Source organism: Pinus tabuliformis, chromosome 1_2, assembly GCF_031772625.1.
Source record: "Pinus tabuliformis cultivar Carrire ecotype Pingquan chromosome 1_2, CPIR1, whole genome shotgun sequence".
NCBI classification, from domain to species: Eukaryota; Viridiplantae; Streptophyta; class Pinopsida; order Pinales; family Pinaceae; genus Pinus; species Pinus tabuliformis.
This window is the reverse complement of record NC_142298.1, coordinates 805542334-805561051: the sequence shown is the minus strand read 5'-3', so window position 1 is coordinate 805561051 and position 18718 is coordinate 805542334. Positions and strand designations below refer to the sequence as shown.

The window sequence follows — 18718 nt, the reverse complement described above, 5'->3', positions numbered from 1 at the left end:
TGAGGTAAACAAAAAGTTTTGCTCTTTCTAAAGATGTAATTTTTCTTGAATCTTCCAAGACTGACAACGCTCTTGAGCGGTAGCTTGATCGTTTGGATAGATCTGTTCATGCAAAGACATATCAAGGATTTTATAATGAGATTCCACATATTGAAGTGGGGATCCTTATCTTGGATCAATCTATGGAATCTCCTTTTGAAGCATTGTCTCCCATCATGAATTTCCAGCCACTTCATCAGAACAAGAAGGCCCTTTGAATGATGTGATTGAGAGGATTGGAACACTGAATCTTTTTGCAGCCCCATCTCAATCAGTGGAGCAACTTGGACCATCTTAACAAGGATCCCCAAAATGGCTCCCCAAAACACTTGAAAGTGTTAATCCTAATGAGGTCGAGAAGACAAGAACCAAAGGGTCCACTATGTTGAGAAATCTTTGGGAAATAGTTATGATGATTTCTCTATTCTTGTTAACTGCTTGTGATGTATTTTTACATTTTCTTACTTTTAGCTTCTTCTCTTAATATTATGTTTGTTCTTATCCTCAAACAACTAACAAGCCAGGAAGAACAATAGTACACAAGAACACATGATGTAGGTTGTGTTGACCACTGGAGTGGTACCTGATGATTATATGAAGACTCTATGCCCAAGGATGATCCGAAGGACAATTGTACCATTAGATATCACCAGTCAAAAAAGTTTTTAAACTCTACTTAAATTTCTCATCATCTTTCTTCTATTCAGATTCCACACCTTGCGGGGAATTGTAATAAGTGATACTAGTCATGATGAGTTTTGAATCGGTAATAGGCCTAGGATGTTGAGACTCGATCAATAAACGAGTACACCTTGGAGTGTTTTTTTTATCTGGTTAATTATCCCTTCTTTTTTAGAGGCAGATAATTTTCTAGGTTTTTTCACTCACTGTTTACCCCAAAGCCGAGGTGACGGTTTGAAGGTTGAGCCCCTAACACATCTTAGTGTCTAGAGTCAATGTATATTACCATACTAGATCACACAAAAAATTTCGTGGAATTTCGCTAAGTCTAAGCAAGATTTTTTAATAATTAAAAATTTATCGCAAAACGAGTTTTTTTAATTATTTTCTATGTAATGATGTAAATAAGTGGTTAAGGGAAATGTTTGGGGCATGTAACTATTCAAAATTCATCCTCAGAGGCCCAACATTAACCTAGGACCCACTTTAGGGGTAAAAAACGGTTATTAGTCCCTCAAAATTCAGTTTTTCTGAAGTTAGTGGCAAAAATGAGGAAAAAATTCAAAAAAATGAATAATTAGAAAAATTTAGAAAATTTTCCAAAGTCAAAATAAGTCAAATTTTGACATGGAAATTATGTGGAGAAGCAAGAGGTGATGTGGCAAGTATGTGGGGTCCGCCAAACAAGGCACAACTCAATCATAAATTCAAAGCAAATCATATGAGCCAACGTTGAGTTCATACGTATGGCTTAATTCAAATGTTATGGACTAAAGTATAAAGTAAAGTGAGTGGGAGAGGGACCCACCTCACCTCTCCATAGTGTACGCATACCCAATGAAGGTTAAAACACACATGCCAAAACAATACGCACATGTTGAAAGAAGGTTCCACGTAGTCAAAGGAAAATACACACATTAAAATCAGCAAGGAAAAACCAGCGTATTGAATGAAGGATATGAGCGAAGATTTAATTGAGAAAATCGTGGAGTATGGTCTCCACTTACTCCAACAAATATTCACACTTGTATGCAGTTGTTACTTTCAACATCTACACACAACGACACGTAGCTCAATGCACAACTAAATGCAGTTCAGAACAGGGTACACACAACAATTTGAGTAGAGGTTTCATTCCTTTGATGGATTTGGTGAGAAATAGAGGGGAATGTGCTCTTTGTTCAGCTCCTACACTCCACACATGGACCATCAAAGGAAATTCGAATTTGGCACATGGGTATGTTGTCCAGCCTCAAGAAAAACGTTGCGACATCTTAGAAATCAAATTACACACTTGGCATTGGAGCTCCACTTATCAAATTCGAATTTCCCTTGAGATCCTTTCCATTCTCCACTTGGCATTGGGATTTTCTCCCAGGTTCTTATAAATGTAACCCAACATTCATTGTTGAGCATGGTTTTTTAAACTTGTGCTTATTGTTACTATGCTGAAATTGTTATTGAGCTAAATAAATTAAAACTCTTTGGGGTTACTACCTTCTCTTGTGATGCATTCTTTGGTTGATGAGGTATACCTGTTTCATTTGATGTTGTTATTCATTTGATTTTACGTTGCTATCTAGTTGGTTTTTTGTGCATTTACCTTAGGGCACTATTGTCTATGGAGGGGAGATTTGCAACTATCTCAAATCTCCTTTGGGCTTGGTATATTTTATTCTCTTGTTGTAGCTTTGTGAATGACAAGCTCAACTTGGCCTCTATATGCCAAGTCTCTTTTGCACTAACAAGTGGTTTGCAGGCATTTGTGTGTTTAAAGGATAGGTTGCCAAGTCTATTGGAGTGAAGACTTCTTCGGTTGGAATAGTCACCTCCAAGGATATCAAAGATCCCACAAATTGTTCAAGCCGACAATCTCATAAGACATCAAGAGATTTATTTAAAAGGGGGTTTTGTGAGCCCTTTGCTTCTTTTCCATCTCGAAAAATCATATATTTTCTTCTCTCATTTGTGCGCATATTGATTTTATCTAGCATTTGAGGCTAAGTTGTTGGATTTAAATCCTAACTCTCACTCACTAAAATAAGTTCTTTGAAGCTGATCTTAGTGAGGGAATTTGTAATATAAAGTGTATTTTATACTTGTATTGAGTTTCTAACTCTTTCCTTGTCATGCATGTGATTTCGTCTCACATATTTCAGCACTATTTCTTTTGCATGTTGTAATGACCATCTCAAATTATACACAACATCGGAATATTAACATGGATAAAAGACATGCATATGATAGTTACATATGCATGCATCACATGCACTGTGCTAGTATACATATTAACTTATTATGAAAATTGTCAAGAAAAGATAAACGAATTAATTATTGAAAGTTCTAAGTGAATATCTAACTCACATAAATATTAAATATATTGAGTGAGGTACCTAATGTATGTACCACCATCATAAAATATATAACTATACAAGATAAAGGGGAAAGACAATGTATTACACAAAATAAAAGGGAATATAAGGAAATACAATACATAATATACAAAAGAATTATAATATATATATTAAATTTTATATAAACTAAAAGGAGAATATAAAATCTACAAACTATACAAACTTAAAAGGAATCCATTATATATATATATCTATATCTATCTATCTATCTATCTATATATATATATATATATATATATAGATATATATATATATATATATATGAAGTCAAAATGGAACATATTATTAAGTTACGAGTTATAACGTAAACCAAATACAATAAGATATAAATGTTTTACATTAAAAGGACTTTGCTGTCAACCGTTAACGTAGGTGGCAGATGCCTGCTCAGACTTTAGCTAAAGCTTATCACCTTATGCCTTCGCTGGAGGAACCTCATGTTGATTTTTGGTAGCATTGGATGTGCTCTAGCCATGAAAATTGGTGGAGAGGCTAAAAAACATGAGATTTCCAAGACCCAGAAATCATTTGGGGAAATTCCACCCGGATGGAGAGATATTAAAATAATTAATGTGTATTAATATAATATGGGTGAGAAAGTTCTAAATAACGAGGATCAAGCTAGATCTAATCTTAGCCGTTGATTAGGGACTTAATCTCGGTCATTGAATTGTCAACAGGAAAAGTATAAGAAGAGGCTTGAGAGTCAGTTGGAGATACACCAAGTTGATCAGTCAATTTGATTTTCTGGGGCAGGGTTTGCTGAGAAATCGAGTTAGTGATCTATTGCAACGAGGGGCAATTCGATAGGAGGCCGAGAATATATAGCAGAGAGGCAAAGAAAGTGCTAGAGGGACAACACAGAGCCTAGGAAGGTTGACGCAAAGGCAACAATGTTTGACGCAGAGGTTGAGGAGGCCAGCACAGAAGACACAGAGAGCCAAGAGGCTGACCGCAGAAGCCGCAGAGGTTGACCCAAGCAGCGTAGAGGGCTGCAGAGATGACACTGGGTTGAAGAGGCTGCGTTGAGGAATTTTCGTGGGGTAGACTAAGAGCTGGTTAGCTAACGCAGAGACATAGGAGGGTGACGCAGTTCCTGAGGGTAGCTTGGAGCAGCTTTCGCTGTCCAGCTAAGGGAGTAGTCGAAGTCACTGTGGGGCTATTCATTCGGTTGCTAATTAGCCAGAATATCTGTCTCTGAAGAGAGGTACTACTGTCGAGGGCATTCTCTGTTGGGTGAGCCATTTCTAGCACCCTAGTTGTATTCAGAAATCTGCATAATAATAAAACCCTCATATCTGTTGCATCGGTTTTCCCGCATTGGGTTTTTCTGGGGACGATTGTCCAAAAATAACGGTGTCCCTTGTGTTGTCTCAGTTTATTTCAGTTGCTGATCTATATATTTGTGAAGGCTGCTATTGTGTTTATTTCGATGTTTATATGATTAAATAACTTGTTAATGTAAAGAACAAGTAGGAGACAATAAACCAGAAATAGTAGTAGGGATTTTTGATGTGTTAGATTCATAAATTTTCACACCTCAATCAAGGGGTCACCATTTGGAGGCAAAACAAGATTCCATATAAGGTGGGAAAGTCATTTTAGGAAGGGGGAGTGGATTTTGGAAGTTAGAGAGAATTCTGTGAAGCCAATGGAGATTTTGGGGAAGAGGCAGCATTTCTAACAGAATTACAGATATTGAGCTTGATTGTTCTTGGAATTTTGGGTGCGGGGGCTAGAAGAATTGTCTTATGGATCGGGGGACTATACCGGTAGGCCCCAGATAGGATGGGAGGTAAAGGGCAGTTTGGTAACTGCAGCAGCAGGAACAACCATAGTCCAAAACACCTTCAACTGATTCCAGGTGTTCTTCTGCAATTTAAATTTTAAATTTTGATTCTTGTTTGGTTAAAATTTGCATAGTCAGGGTTTTACATCTGGTATCAGAGCAAGTTACAAACTCTGTGACCTTACTATGGCTGTTAAGATCTTATTTCACATGAGAACCACTATATTTTTATCACAAAGTATAAGCTGCATTCAAATTTTAGGGCCTAGCCAAGTTTGGAAGTCAATTCAACTCTTCCAGACGTTGTGTAGAGCCGCCGTATGGTCGTTGACTTTCCCAGTCGTAGTTTAGTAAGAGAAAGTAGGGTATAATTAATTGTAAAATGAATTTCGTTCCTTGATTAAAATGCGAATGGTCTATGAAGTAATCATCACAATTGGTCAACATCTCATTGATAGCCCACATATATTTAACTAGCATCTTTTTCGCCTGGTAGTATGTATAATATAAATATAAGCAGACGTAGGCAATCTTCACAAGTTTAATTTTTTCTTACATCTTATCCATGCGCACACTGAGTTTAGAGGTCACCATAATTAGTTATTCCGCGAACTCATAAACGTGTAGTTTATTGGGTAGCCGGGATGGGTGCTGATATGAAAACAACACAAAATAAGGGGGCCTCAACGGTATGCGTTTGTGGTTGTCTTTCTCCACTCTTACTGTCGGCTCTTTCTCACCATTAAACCCATGCTGCTGAATTTTCGATACTCAAAACAGTGGGTTGCTGCTTCTTTTCCAGCAAAATGGGTTTTGCATGAGTACGCTCTTCTTTTGGGAAATTAAACGACCCAAAGATATAAAAAAAATTTGATTCTCTTCACTCAATGAAACTATATGAGAACACCCACAATTAAATAAAAAAATTCTCTTAACTCACGCCCAGTTCTTAGACCAAATCACGTGTTTGTGATGGCTAGCCCAGGGTTATATGACTCTATGGCTTTTGGTTCTATTATAGTAATGCTACAATGGGCCAATGTGTAAGGCTTGGTGGCAAGAATGATAATTCATGACGAATTGCATTTCCAAATGACAATGACGCGGATTGAATATCGCTACAGACAGATTTCCCTATTCATCCTTGCTTGCGGGCTTGAAATACCCCAATGGTATAGGCACACTACGAAACTCCAATTTCCCCATCCATATTTAGACATTTTTTTAAAATTTATTATGTAAGTGCCGTATTTCACATTGAAATAATATTGAGTTTAAAGTAATAAGTGATATTGACTCTCAGGGATAGAGAATACATTTTTTTTAATTAATTAATTTTACGGAAATGTAAGGCATGTAGCAAAGTTGGCTTTTGTTTGATTTAATTTTATGTGATGGTGGCCTTCTACATTCTAATTTTAGAGTTAAGTTTCTTTTGAATTAGTAGCTTACATTAACGTGTACAATGACGATAGGAACTAATCACACAATACTTAGTTTAATTTTCCCTAGTTTTAAGTTTTGTTTGGTAATGGGACCTCATTCTCTCTTTTGCATTTTGTGTTGTCTTGTGAGATTGGGTAGGTGATATTATAATAGAATTTCATTGCAAAATGTATATGATATCTATATAGTAAAATATATTAGTAAGTATAAATTATTAAAAATCATATGTTTTATATTAAGCAAGAAAAAGACCGATTTCATGGTTTCAAGGAGGGAAGAACTAATCTTCCTTGGGAAAAATAATCCCAAATTATTTTGGAAGGAGCTCCAACCGAAAAAGATACAAACTGGAAATAGTATTACAACTCTTAAATTGTTTGACTATGCGAGACAACTCTATGAGCAGGATCCCAAGGGTGACCCTCCCCCCTTGGTCAATACTGATACTGAAATCTTCACGATGCAAGAGGTAGAGATGGGTATCATGAAGTTGGGTGTTGGAAAAGCAAAAGACTTAGCTGAACTCCAAGTAGAATATCTAAAGTGGGGCTAAAAAACTCTTGCACCTCACATTACAAAAAATTTCAACAACATCATACAACAGGGGCTCACCACAAATTGGACAACTAGTCTGGCAATACCTCTTTTCAAGAGTGGTGACGTCAATAACCCCTCTAACTATAGGACCATCATGATAAACCCTTTGTTTGCAAAGCTATTTGGAAGCATGCTAGAAAACAAAATTAGCAAGTGGGTAGAAGAAAGAGATAAGCGTGCTAAAGGGCAAGCAGGTTTTAGACCTAAACATTCCACAGTTGATCATTGTATAACTTTAAGGCACATCATTGAAAAATTTTGGGAGAAAAAGGAAGAAGTCTTTTGTTGCTTTGTTGATTTCAGAAAAGCGTTTGACTCAGTTTTTAAGGATAAGCTTTGGCATAGAATTATGGAACTTGGGGTTCCTAAACATTTGAGAGCAACTGTGCATCGGTTGTATGAAGAGGTGAAAGTCAAAATTAAAACTTCAATAGGCATTTCTGAAAGTTTCAGAAGTGATATCGGGGTCAAGCGAGGTTTCCCACTGTCTCCTACCCTTTTTGGTTTATATATCGACAAGCTTGAGGAGTGGTTAAATTCAGAAGGGGGTGATGGTATCTATTTGGGCAAGTTTGTTATAAGGCTTCTTTTGTATGCAAATGACCTTATTCAGCTTGCTAAATCGGCTCTTGGTTTGGAAGAGCACTTACTATGCCTTGAGAATTTTTGTAGAAGTGTGGGGATGCAAGTCAATATCAGCAAAACGAAAGTAGTGGTTTTCTCTAAGAAAAGAAAACATAACCAACATAAGCTCTACTTTGAAGGCAAATTTCTAGAAGAAGTTGCAGATTACAAATATCTCTGAATTGGCTTCAACAAAAATCTAAGCTGGAATGGTTGTAGAAAGAAAAGAACTTTGGGGGGTTGGAAAGCATTTTATGCTTTTCAAAATAAGTGTAGAGAGGCAGAGTTATGGGACTGGAAAACCACTCAAACTCTTTTTGGGCTTCTAGTGATTCCGATGATTCTATATGGTTGTGAACTATGGGCCAGCAGTACATCCGACATGCAGTGGAGACAAATTGAGAAAATTCAAAAGCATTTGATTACAAACAAATTCAAAATTAAAAGTGTAGTTCCTTATGCTATATTGTTAAGTGAAATAGGGACTGCTCCTATTGAAGCAATTGCTATGGTGCGAGTCATAAGGTATTTAAAAAAAATTGAGCAAATGGAAGAGGGTAGATGGCCTAAGGTTGTCTTTAATGACAGATTGTGCAAGAGAAAAAATACTTGGATGCAGCAAAATAACAAATGGTTTAGTAAATGGGGTATTTGCTTGAACGCGTGTCCCATAAACAACAAAGAGATAAAAGCTTTTGTTATGGAAAAGTTCCACAAGCTTACTTGGGATAAGGAGCTAGGAAGAAAGAAAAAGTACTATATTGAAGTGTTTAATCCCACTCATAGTCATCAACCAAAAGGATACATAGAGGCCAATATCTCTTGGAGAGCCAAAACTCTTATTCCTCAGTTAAGGACTAATTCTCATTAACTCCATTGTGGAACAGGGCGCTGGAAAAGGCTAAAAGAAGTGTGGGAGGAAAGAGTATGCATTTTTTGTTCTTCCGGAAAAGTGGAAACAGAAATACATTTCATTTTAGAGTGTGAGGCCTTCAAAGACAACAGGGAAAATTATGTAGATATGTTAGCAGTTAGCTCTTGGGATAATCTATTTAGCGAGGGGTTTGTCGAGAAGCTGGGAGCATTTATTTTGAAGCTTCACAGAAAAGGGGTCGAATACATCAAGTAGATGAAGAAGCAATCTGTTCCATAGGTTATCTTTAGCCTCATGGACATTAAAATAATTTCTTTCTTTCTATATATTTTGGTGAAATTAAGTGCTGTGATTGCAACAACATTAGGCATTAGACCATGATTTATAATGGGTCTGTGTATTTTATCGAGGGCAACTTCTCAAACAGAGTTTTCTTATGTTACATTATACATATAACGCTTTGAAATGGTCACATTAGGCAGATTTCTATTATCATGATTTATAATGGGTTTGTGTATTTTATCGAGGGCAACTTCTCAAATGGAGTTTTCTTATGTTACATTATACATATAACACTTCAAAATGGTCACACTAGGAAGATTTCTATTAGTTTTCTATGTTAGCTTAGCACTTTGTTGCTACTTATCCCATTTCATATAAAGGCCTATGCCTTATGTAGTTCGTTGCTATTTTAAGGAGTTTATGTTGGGCAAAATGTTGCGTAAATTCCCCAAAGACATTATCAAAATTCCCTGAATGGTTTCACAATTTATGAGGCATATTGGGGCCTTTAGCCCATTCAAAATGTTGTGACTATTTTCAAAATTGCAAAACGACTGTGAAGGTATTACATTTAATTATTGTAAAGTTTTGAATTCACATTATGTTTATTATGGGTGATTTGAAACTTTTAAGGCATGTTTTTTTTTAAGTTTTATTCCAGATTTGCATGAACTAAAGGTTCTCATATAACCAATACTTACAGTTCCCTAATTTGGAAGGTAACTTCATTAGTGGATTGGACTTCATAATTTCAATTAGGGTAGGTGGAGTAGAAGATTAGATTAATTTTTTTCCTTTAAATAGGAGAGGGTACATTTTTTTACAGAGCTAGAGTGGAAGGCTAGATTAATTTTCTCAATTGGCATGAAGTGATTAGTTTTGATATTTATTTTTTGGGTATTTTTGGAGTAGCCAAGCCTCTAAGATGATGAATCATAGGTGAGTAGATGGGCTTCATAGTGAAAAGTAGATGGACTTGATTATGGGTGAGATGGGGCCAATTCCAAATGATTATATTGAGTTTTAAATATAATTTAATACATTGAGTTTTAAATGAAACAACCCTCAAAATAGTGGAATTCTGCCCAGTCAAAGTCTAGTCAAACAGTCAACTTGCGGTCAACCCTAACCACAATCAACACTAGTCAAAACTCCTCGATTTTCGTGCCTAGAATTGCGGCCTCCTTAGACAGATTCTCACCCAAACCAAAGTCAAAACATGTCAATGCATCAAGTCAATGTAGTCAAGTAGCCTCCTAGCAGGTCGGTCAATGCTGGTCAATGCAGGAAATAAAAACCCTAGTTCACATGTGTAGAGAGAGAGAAGACTACCTCAGATAGTGTGCCCAATCACAAGAGAGGATGGTCAAAATGACTTGAGGTCCCCTTCTTTTTATATGCAACATTGAGGATGAATTGGGGGCTTGTGTGCCTGTTTTGGTTGCTAGCCGACCTTGACAATTTGTCCATAATATAAATAAATTCATATCTTCATTTGTACATGTCAGAATCGGATGGTCTTTAGATCAGTCCTACACCTCTCCGAGAGAGGAATCTAATAAAAATATCAGCTGTCATAAATAAGATGACCCATGTGGAGTTTGGCCCTAGTTGCCAAGTTTAACACATTGTATCATGTAATACGAGCTATTGTGCTTGAGGAGACGCTGTAGAATTATATTTACTACTTGCAATATAATACAACAGTCTTTGGGGTAAATCATGATGGTGTTTTTCTCCTTGTATATGTGGTAAATTTTTGACTTGTTGTTATGCTTCTACATATTTTCTCATGTCATTGTTTTTTTCATGCTTGTTTCGAGTTATGTTAGTATGCAACTATCTGATATTAGCATAAGAATTACTTATTTGTTTGAGGAAAATAAATCTTCTAGTGGATGTTAGATGTATCTCTAGGAATTCTTTCAACTACACTTATTTAATTTCATGTGGATTTAATGATTTGTGGTGAAGTTTTGTAGAGGAATCATTATTTGGTCAAGCTTTTCAAGCGTGAGGGGAAATTCTCGGAGGAATCAACCCATTCTTGAAAAATATTTAAGGAGAATCCGCATGTGTTGAACTCCAAAGTCTCATCTATATCTTATTTTTGTCTTGCAGAGATTCTTTCAAGTTTCTTAAAACTTTTATTTCTTGCATCAAAATATCAAACTTAAAATAATTTTATTTTTTACGTATTGCAATTCATTTATCAATATCTGGCTATTTCAAAGATCTATGTCATGGCTAGTCAAAGAGGAGAGTTTGCTCATACTCTTTGGCCTAACCTCTTGTAGATTATTTTTGTAACATATTTTGGTAGTTTTCCTTGGCTAATATTTGTTGTGTTGTTGTAGCTATTTCTAACCTGTTCTTTGCATCTACGTGCGGGATTCATCATAAAAAAACTACTTACAAGTTTGCATGCAGGACGTTGGCGCTTGAATTTACTGACTACTTCCACCTTTAGGCCGAGTTTTTCTTGGACAAAGCCGTGCTCTTCTTGAGGGAGGCTGAGTCCTTTTGGCCATCTCTTTCTCTCTCTTGGCCGTGGCCATAGAGGAGGCTTATCCTCTCTTGTCCTTTTTCAAAATCTGTGTTTTGTTGAGCCTATTCGGGCCTCAAACTGCATAAATTTTCAGCTTGGAAAGGCCTATGGTTTGAAACCAAATTGTTAAGACTTTCCTTGGATTTTAGAGATGACTTCATTGTCTTTTCCTTCTTGTAACAACTAATAGAATTTCTGATTTTGGGAGCATGGGGTTTACCCATTAGTATCCTTATCTCTTCACCTTTTGGAGAGATTTGGTGGCTTGATATTTGATCTATTTCATTTGCATGCATCTCATATAATTGAGTAATTAACACAACATGCATCACACTAATTTTGCATGCACTTTAATTTAATTTACTACATGTTTTAAGTCCATAACAAGTTCAGAGTTTTTGCATGCAAACACTTTTTATTTGATCTTATTTAGCTTGAGCATAGTTCCAAGTTTACTTATGCTTCACCATTAAACACATCTTACATGCATCAAGTATTTGGGGAATTTTTCTCCATAAAGTGAGTCTATTTCATGTCAAACAAGTACATTTCAAGTTGAAGCTAATTTTCATAGTTTGGTTTAATTTATTTACATGCCCCAAGCATCACAAAAACTTATGTCCAACTTAAGTTGGTTGAATAGACTTTTTTCGGGACCCTCTACCTCTATTGAATCATCATTGTGAGATCCAAATCTTTGGACGAGAATGAGGTCTGAGGAGTAGAGTTCAATTGCAACTTTGCTTTATTGTTAGTTAATAAAATAAACCAAGAGCACCATTTCATCACATTTACTTTACTTGCAAAGCTCATAAATTTCTTGCTATCTTGATGTTTAAAAGTCTCACATGCAAATCTTATGTCAAGAAGCACTTTGGATGCAGGCATTGTAATCTCTTAATTTTGCAACAAGTTTAATTTTCTTGTACTTGGAAATTGGCTTACCTTTGTAACTTAATTGCATATTGTCATGAATGGTTGATTTCACTTTCAAGTACTATTATTTTGGGTTGCAAACTTAATTGCATGTTGTCATCTTGGTCTATCATTTGAGTTTTTTCTTCATCTCATTTTCACAAGTAGATTTCTAATTGTTTCCTTTTGAGCAAGATAGTTTCCATGCTTTGATTTGTAAACTTGTTCATGTTAAAAGCGTTTATAATATCTTGTGCTAATTGTTTATTGTTTCACTTTTAGGATTACTTTGGCTTTCCATTTGAAAGTATTTCACCTCATTTAAGCAAATATAATTTCATTTTAGAGCAATTTATTTAAAGGCACTGGTTGAACGCTCATGTATTGATGGTTGTCATAATTATTTGATGTCATATTGCTCATATCACATTTGCTTATAAATCTCTAAGAGTAATCCATAACACTATAACACTCTCTTAGAAACTTTCATTTTTAACTTAATTTTCCTTTAGGGACCACCCCCCTTAGCTAACCTAGGAGGTAACTTAAACAGAGAAAATCAGGATTAGTGTGACAACCCCTTCTCTGAGTTCCCTGCCACCAACCACACCTTGTGGGGTTGAAGGCTTTTCTCATTAACCTGTAGGTAGGTGTAGGTGGCAGGAGTAACAGGTTTTAGTGAGAATAGGTGGCAATGGAGGGGGATGACTTCATGGCCAAGTGCCACAATTAGGGGATCAACTAATGTGGGATCAACTAATGAGAGTCCACATCTAGAGTGTATAAATGTAATGGATGGAGCAATTATGTAGGTCTGAAATACCCGTTTCCTTGGCCTACTTTTACCACCCCTCTGGTGTTCCTTTTACTTGTTTTAGGTAATGCTTTTAATGGTCAATGGCCCAAAGATCAAAGCTTGTTCTTTATGGTATAACATTTATTTTATCCCTTGAGATAATTTCTCGCTCATCAAGGTTGGGATATGTAAGGGTTCCTTTTGATGAGATGGAGCATCAAGTGCTGAGGAACTGAGTTATGGATAATGGTGGGGGTAGAGCTCATGATGTGATTCGGTAAGGGCGCAGTTGAAGCAGAGGGAGACACCGATAGAGGGGTTTCAACAAAGATTTGGGAGAAGGATTTTGGAGAAGATTTCGTCAGATTTCCGGTTTCAATGATAGGAAGAGGAGGCTTGATTTATCTGCAGAGGAGGCCGTATTCAGCTATTGCGAGCAACCAGTTTGACAGTTCGTGTGGCAGAGGAAGTCGTTTCAATGAGACAGTGCTGGATCTATCACCTAGAGGTAGAGCGAGTGGGCCAAGAGTAGCGCTGGAGGTAGAATGACTTGCAACGAAGGGTTCCCAGAGGCTGTACGGATTTCCTGGAGCTAGTAGTGCACATTTCTGGCGGGTTGTGTCAGTGCCAACGAGAACTGCGAGTGGCTCAGGAGAGGTGAGATAGAGTTGTAGAGGGACACTGCGTGTCTCCAGATTATTTTTCCTGTGAGATTATTATTTGCTAGATCTTTGCCAGTATCAGGAAAGGAAAACATTGTACTCTCAAATTGCTAAAGAATTTATAATAATAAAACCCTCATTTGATGCACTAGTTTTTCCTTTAGGGTTTTCCAAGGACTATTGTCCAAAAATATTGGTGTTAGATTTATTGTGTGTGTGTGCATTATTTTCTCAGCTGGAGTATTTTATTTTCCATAACGTATTTAATTTTGTGAAGAATTGTAATATGAATTTATCGATATTTGTCGTAAGTTAATTACAAATGACAAATAAATTGCATAAGTTAGGAGATAAATGTCCAGTAGTGGAAATGTCACACCACTGCAACATTGTTGTCACATGGTCTAGTTCTAGTGTTGTAGGGAACCCCTCTCCAAGGCATGCTAGATTTTGTGGCAACATGATTGGTATCTAGATTTACTTGCAGGAAACCTCAATAATTGGGACCAACTCCATGAAGCTTTCAATAGGAGATGGGGCACCATGAGGGAAGGCATTCAACTCTTGGCTAAGTTCTAGGGCGTTAATAACACTGAAAAATGAGAGTGTTAAGGATTTCACACAAATGTTTGATATGTTACTTAAAGAGGTTCCTCTTCTACACAAATCCACAGATTAGACAATGCTTGACCTTTATATAGAAGTCTTCCCTCGACATGTCTTATGCATTGAAGGATAAAACTCCTCAAACCCTTGTTGAAGCCAAAATTTTTGTTGTTACTATTGAACATAAGTTGAGCACCTCTAAGATTGATATGCTCTCATATCCCAAGGCCAAAGTAGAGGCTAAGTCTAGGCCAAATTCTCAAGTTGACCCCCACGTTGCAAAATTTTGCTCAAAAGTTTGACAAAGTCACAAGCGAGTTGATACAAGGGTAGATGGCTATGATGAACAAGCTATTAATCTTAGATAGGGAAAGAGGATCCAATCATAACTATCCTCCCAAATCCCAATTTAATAATTATAGTGATCCTAAGAGAAATCCTAATAATGGCAAGAATCCTTCACAATAGTGTGTCGAACACCCTTACCCCTACAAATGTTGTTAGCCAAGAGGGATTTCCCTGGTGTCAAAGTTGTAGTGAATTTCATAATGAAGAGGAGTGTCCTTATAACCAAATTAAAGAAGAGGATAGTCTAGAGCACTTGAATTTGGTTAATGATCCCGCTTCTTTCACTACTATACTTAGAGAATCCTTATCCCTTTCCTAGCAACAACATGAAGAGTCCATTGTAGAGCCTATTAATGTTGTTGAGGCATGTGGTCGATTCAAAGGGTTGCATTGTACTAGAAGAAATAATGAACTACACCACCTTGAAGCAAGTAGTAGTAATAGTGTTGTTCCTAAAAAGAGTATTAAACTACCTTTACCCACTGTTACCCGCCAAAATCAGTAACCCCATAAGAGAAGAAATTTCTACTTCATTTAACAACGAATTGTTTAGCTTGGTAGCTAGTAGCCCCTGTCAGCCACCATTAGACGATGATATGCCATGTGCCTCCGCCACTTGCATCCACCATGTGCCTCTCACCCATTCGACATTAACACTAGGATGAAGGTGTGCCACTGTTAAAAAGTTACTTTGATAATCTTATAATTGGGTGCTTATACTTGTTTGTTTTGGGCACTAAGTATGGATGATGGGGTGATCTAGAAGACTGATAAACATTGATTGCTTTCTTGTTCTCTCAACTTACCAGGAGGGATAATGTTTGACCCTAGTCCAGTGAGACCTGCCTTAAGGCCTTTTGGGTTATAGGAGGGGCACTACTTGGAAAGCCATGATTAAGATGGCATGTTCCATTCTCCCTATACCATACTTAGCACTTTCCATCCCACATTACAAGGCCTATATCTCACCTCCATTCTTTGGGCACAACTTGTCATTGGTTCCTGGGGATTTGGCACTCATATGTTCACATACCTTGAGTAGGGCCCGCCCATAAACTTTTCCCTAGGAGGTTAATGCAACTAAAAGAAAAGGAAAGATCATATCATGGCCATAACAAACCAAAACAAAATCAAAATGCAAAAGATGGCTAGGCCATAAAGATTAGCATGTGGGTAAAAGCCTAGCATGAACTCTACTTGCCTCATATGACCATAACTTGATTCCTGAGCACATGATGTTCCACTACACCAAAAGGAACCCTTTGATGTCCCAACCCTGATGAGCGATAAAATGACTCATCTTTAAGGGGCAATAAAACTGCTACATCATGCAAAGCAAGCTCTAACCGTTGAGCTATAAGTGGTAATACAAGGAATAATCAAGAAGAAGTAAAAGGCACACAAGAGGGGTGGAAAAATCAAGGCCGAGTTGGTAACTCATGCATCCATGAATGCTCCCTCCTCACATCTATACACTCAGGATGTGGACATCCCCATCAACTAGTCCCTTTGACCATGGCACTTGACCATGAAGTCTTCTCCCCTCCATTAACATATTATTATTCACTAACACTTATAAATTGAAGGGTGGACTGTGAAACTGTTACTTCCCCTTATGGTCCGGAAGCCCTTAATAGGGTTGACCTTTAGCCACCCCTACCCAAGGAGAAAACACTTTTGCGAGATCGTGATCTTGATTTTGGAAGGGGATCTTTGTTTGAGGTATTAAACTACCCTTAATACTCAAGTTTGGTTCACTTAGGTGCATTATTGGTGTTAGTCCCTAAGGAACGGTTGCTTTCACTAGAATCCATGTTGTTCTTGCTAGGTCGTTTAGCAGTCTAGGCTTTGGGCACCAACTCCACAAGTACCCAAGCCTTCAAGAGAAGTACATTGGCCAAAGCAGGTGTAATTTTGAGAGGCCGAAGTCTCTTAACAACACTAGGAAATGACACATGTCTTAGAGTACCTCCATGACCTAGTATGCCCCCAGGCTAGCCTTGACACAACCTAATGGGAAGGAGCTAATCAGAGCCCAATTGAGGATAGTCTCACACTGAGAGACTAGGGAGGGTTTTTTGCACCAGAGGAAGCCTAATGCTAGAGAGGAGGAGATTTTGTTTGACAGATGGAGACCCATGGAGACCACTTTATGGCACCCCAACTTGATCTTGGGACCCCACAGGAGATGTTGATGGATTTCATGGCCAAAGCTCAAATTTTGGACCTTCCAGGCATCTACACCTTCTTTGACACCTCATCACCCTTAGAAATAGCATTTGGAACACTTATGATGGATGACATCAACATTTTAGAGGCTATGATTGACATGTCGACAAATTAGGCATAATTCAATGTTAGCTAATGGGTTGGCTTTTAACCCAAGGTAAATTAGCAATCAAACTTGTTTTAGGGGCTTTGTAAACTAAAATTAGGTGTCCTAAGCCTCATATAATAAGAGGATAAGCTCATCTCATTTGTTCATCATCACTTGCGACTACTTTGACCCTCTTAGAGAATTCGACCTAGCTGAATTGTGACTTGTATCTTGTGGAGATGTGATCTATGGTGGATTTTTGCTAATGGAGCTATTTTTTGGCTTTGGAGATGTCATTTTGGAGCAATAAAGGACTTGTTCATGCATTCTATTTTGTAAGTGTACCTTGTATTTGATAAATCTTTGTATTTTGTGGCTATTGTATGGAATGGTTGATTATCTAGGGTTTCTATGTGCAAATTTATGGTTGAAAATTATTCTATGAACTCTTGATGATAATATTGCATGCATTACCCACTTATAGAATGTGAATGACAATCCCATGGGTGAACCTTTCAACTAGCTCTCCCCATTGACTTTGCTCCCTCACAAAAGTGATAGTTAGGGTTTGAAACCTATGTTGCATGAAACTTCAAGGACCCTGACGTTTCAGGCCGTACCTGTACCCGAAACTTCGAAACTTGGTCGAAACTATGCCAAAACTCGACCATCATTTAATCATCTATTAGAGTTAATATAGAATTGTTTTTCCTTCTAAATTGTCATCTATGGGTCTTATTCCCTTTTTTCTTGCAAGATAGTGTGTTAATCACTTTTATATATATATATATATATATATCTATATATATATATATATATATGACATTTCCGTTGACATTTCGGCCAACATTTCCATTTTTGGGAGGTGACGTTTCTAAACATACCTGTTTTGGAAACTCTGAAACGTTTCGGTGTTTCGTGCAACTTTAGTTTTAAACCTAGGGTTTCTTATTCCCTTACTCATTTTCCAAGGTTTAGTCATATTTAACCATCTCCTAGACTCCATCACCCAAGGTCAAGACATTGGCCTTGCTTACATGGTTGATCACCTTGAAACTCATCTTAAATTTCAGTTTCTTCTACCTTAACCTAGAATTTCGGTCTCTCAAGGTGAGCTGCTTGCTAGGGCTAGGGTACTTTTCTAAACTAGGGTTTGAAATATTTTGCAGTAGAGGGATTCAACACATAAAGTTGAGGTATTTGCCTCAAAATCAAGTCATTCTTGTGGCTAATTTCTCTATTTTAGCGCAAACGTCCCTTGCCTTAGGTATATTTTTCCCTAGAAAACCCCTAGTTTTCCTTGGGCTTCAACTTGTGTCTTACTGAAGACTTCTTTCTCCATAAATTGAAGATATATATCTATTAGAAGCCTTTTCTTGGCTTTTTGATCGTAGGTTGCCCTATTTACCTTGTTAATTTTGCAACCCTAGGTCATATTCTGCCCTAATTAGGCCTTTTGGAGGGTGCTAATTGCCTTGTTGTGCTAGCTAAGCCCTGTTCTTAAATATAGTAGCCCTCCTTAAGCCTATCTTGTCACCTTATCCCTTGTACTTGATAGATAATTTAGGTGACCTAATATAGGGAAGCCTCCCTAGTGATGAAAGGCCACAAAAGAGAAGGTGATAGTACTTGTGGTGACAATGGGCCACACCTCATATTGTTGTCCCTTGATCTCGCTCTCATGAGACATGCTAGATTTTGAGGCAATGCCCCCTAAGGCTATCAACAATCCCAATGCATCTATTTGAAGCATTAGAATATCTTTAAATGTGGATTTAGG

General features: G+C 37.3%; 1 protein-coding gene across 2 annotated transcripts in view; it reads left to right on the top strand.

The window, feature by feature from the left end:
- LOC149208346 (uncharacterized) overlaps positions 1-18718 on the top strand; it is a 386202-nt gene that overhangs the window by 226317 nt on the left and 141167 nt on the right. The window lies entirely within an intron of this gene.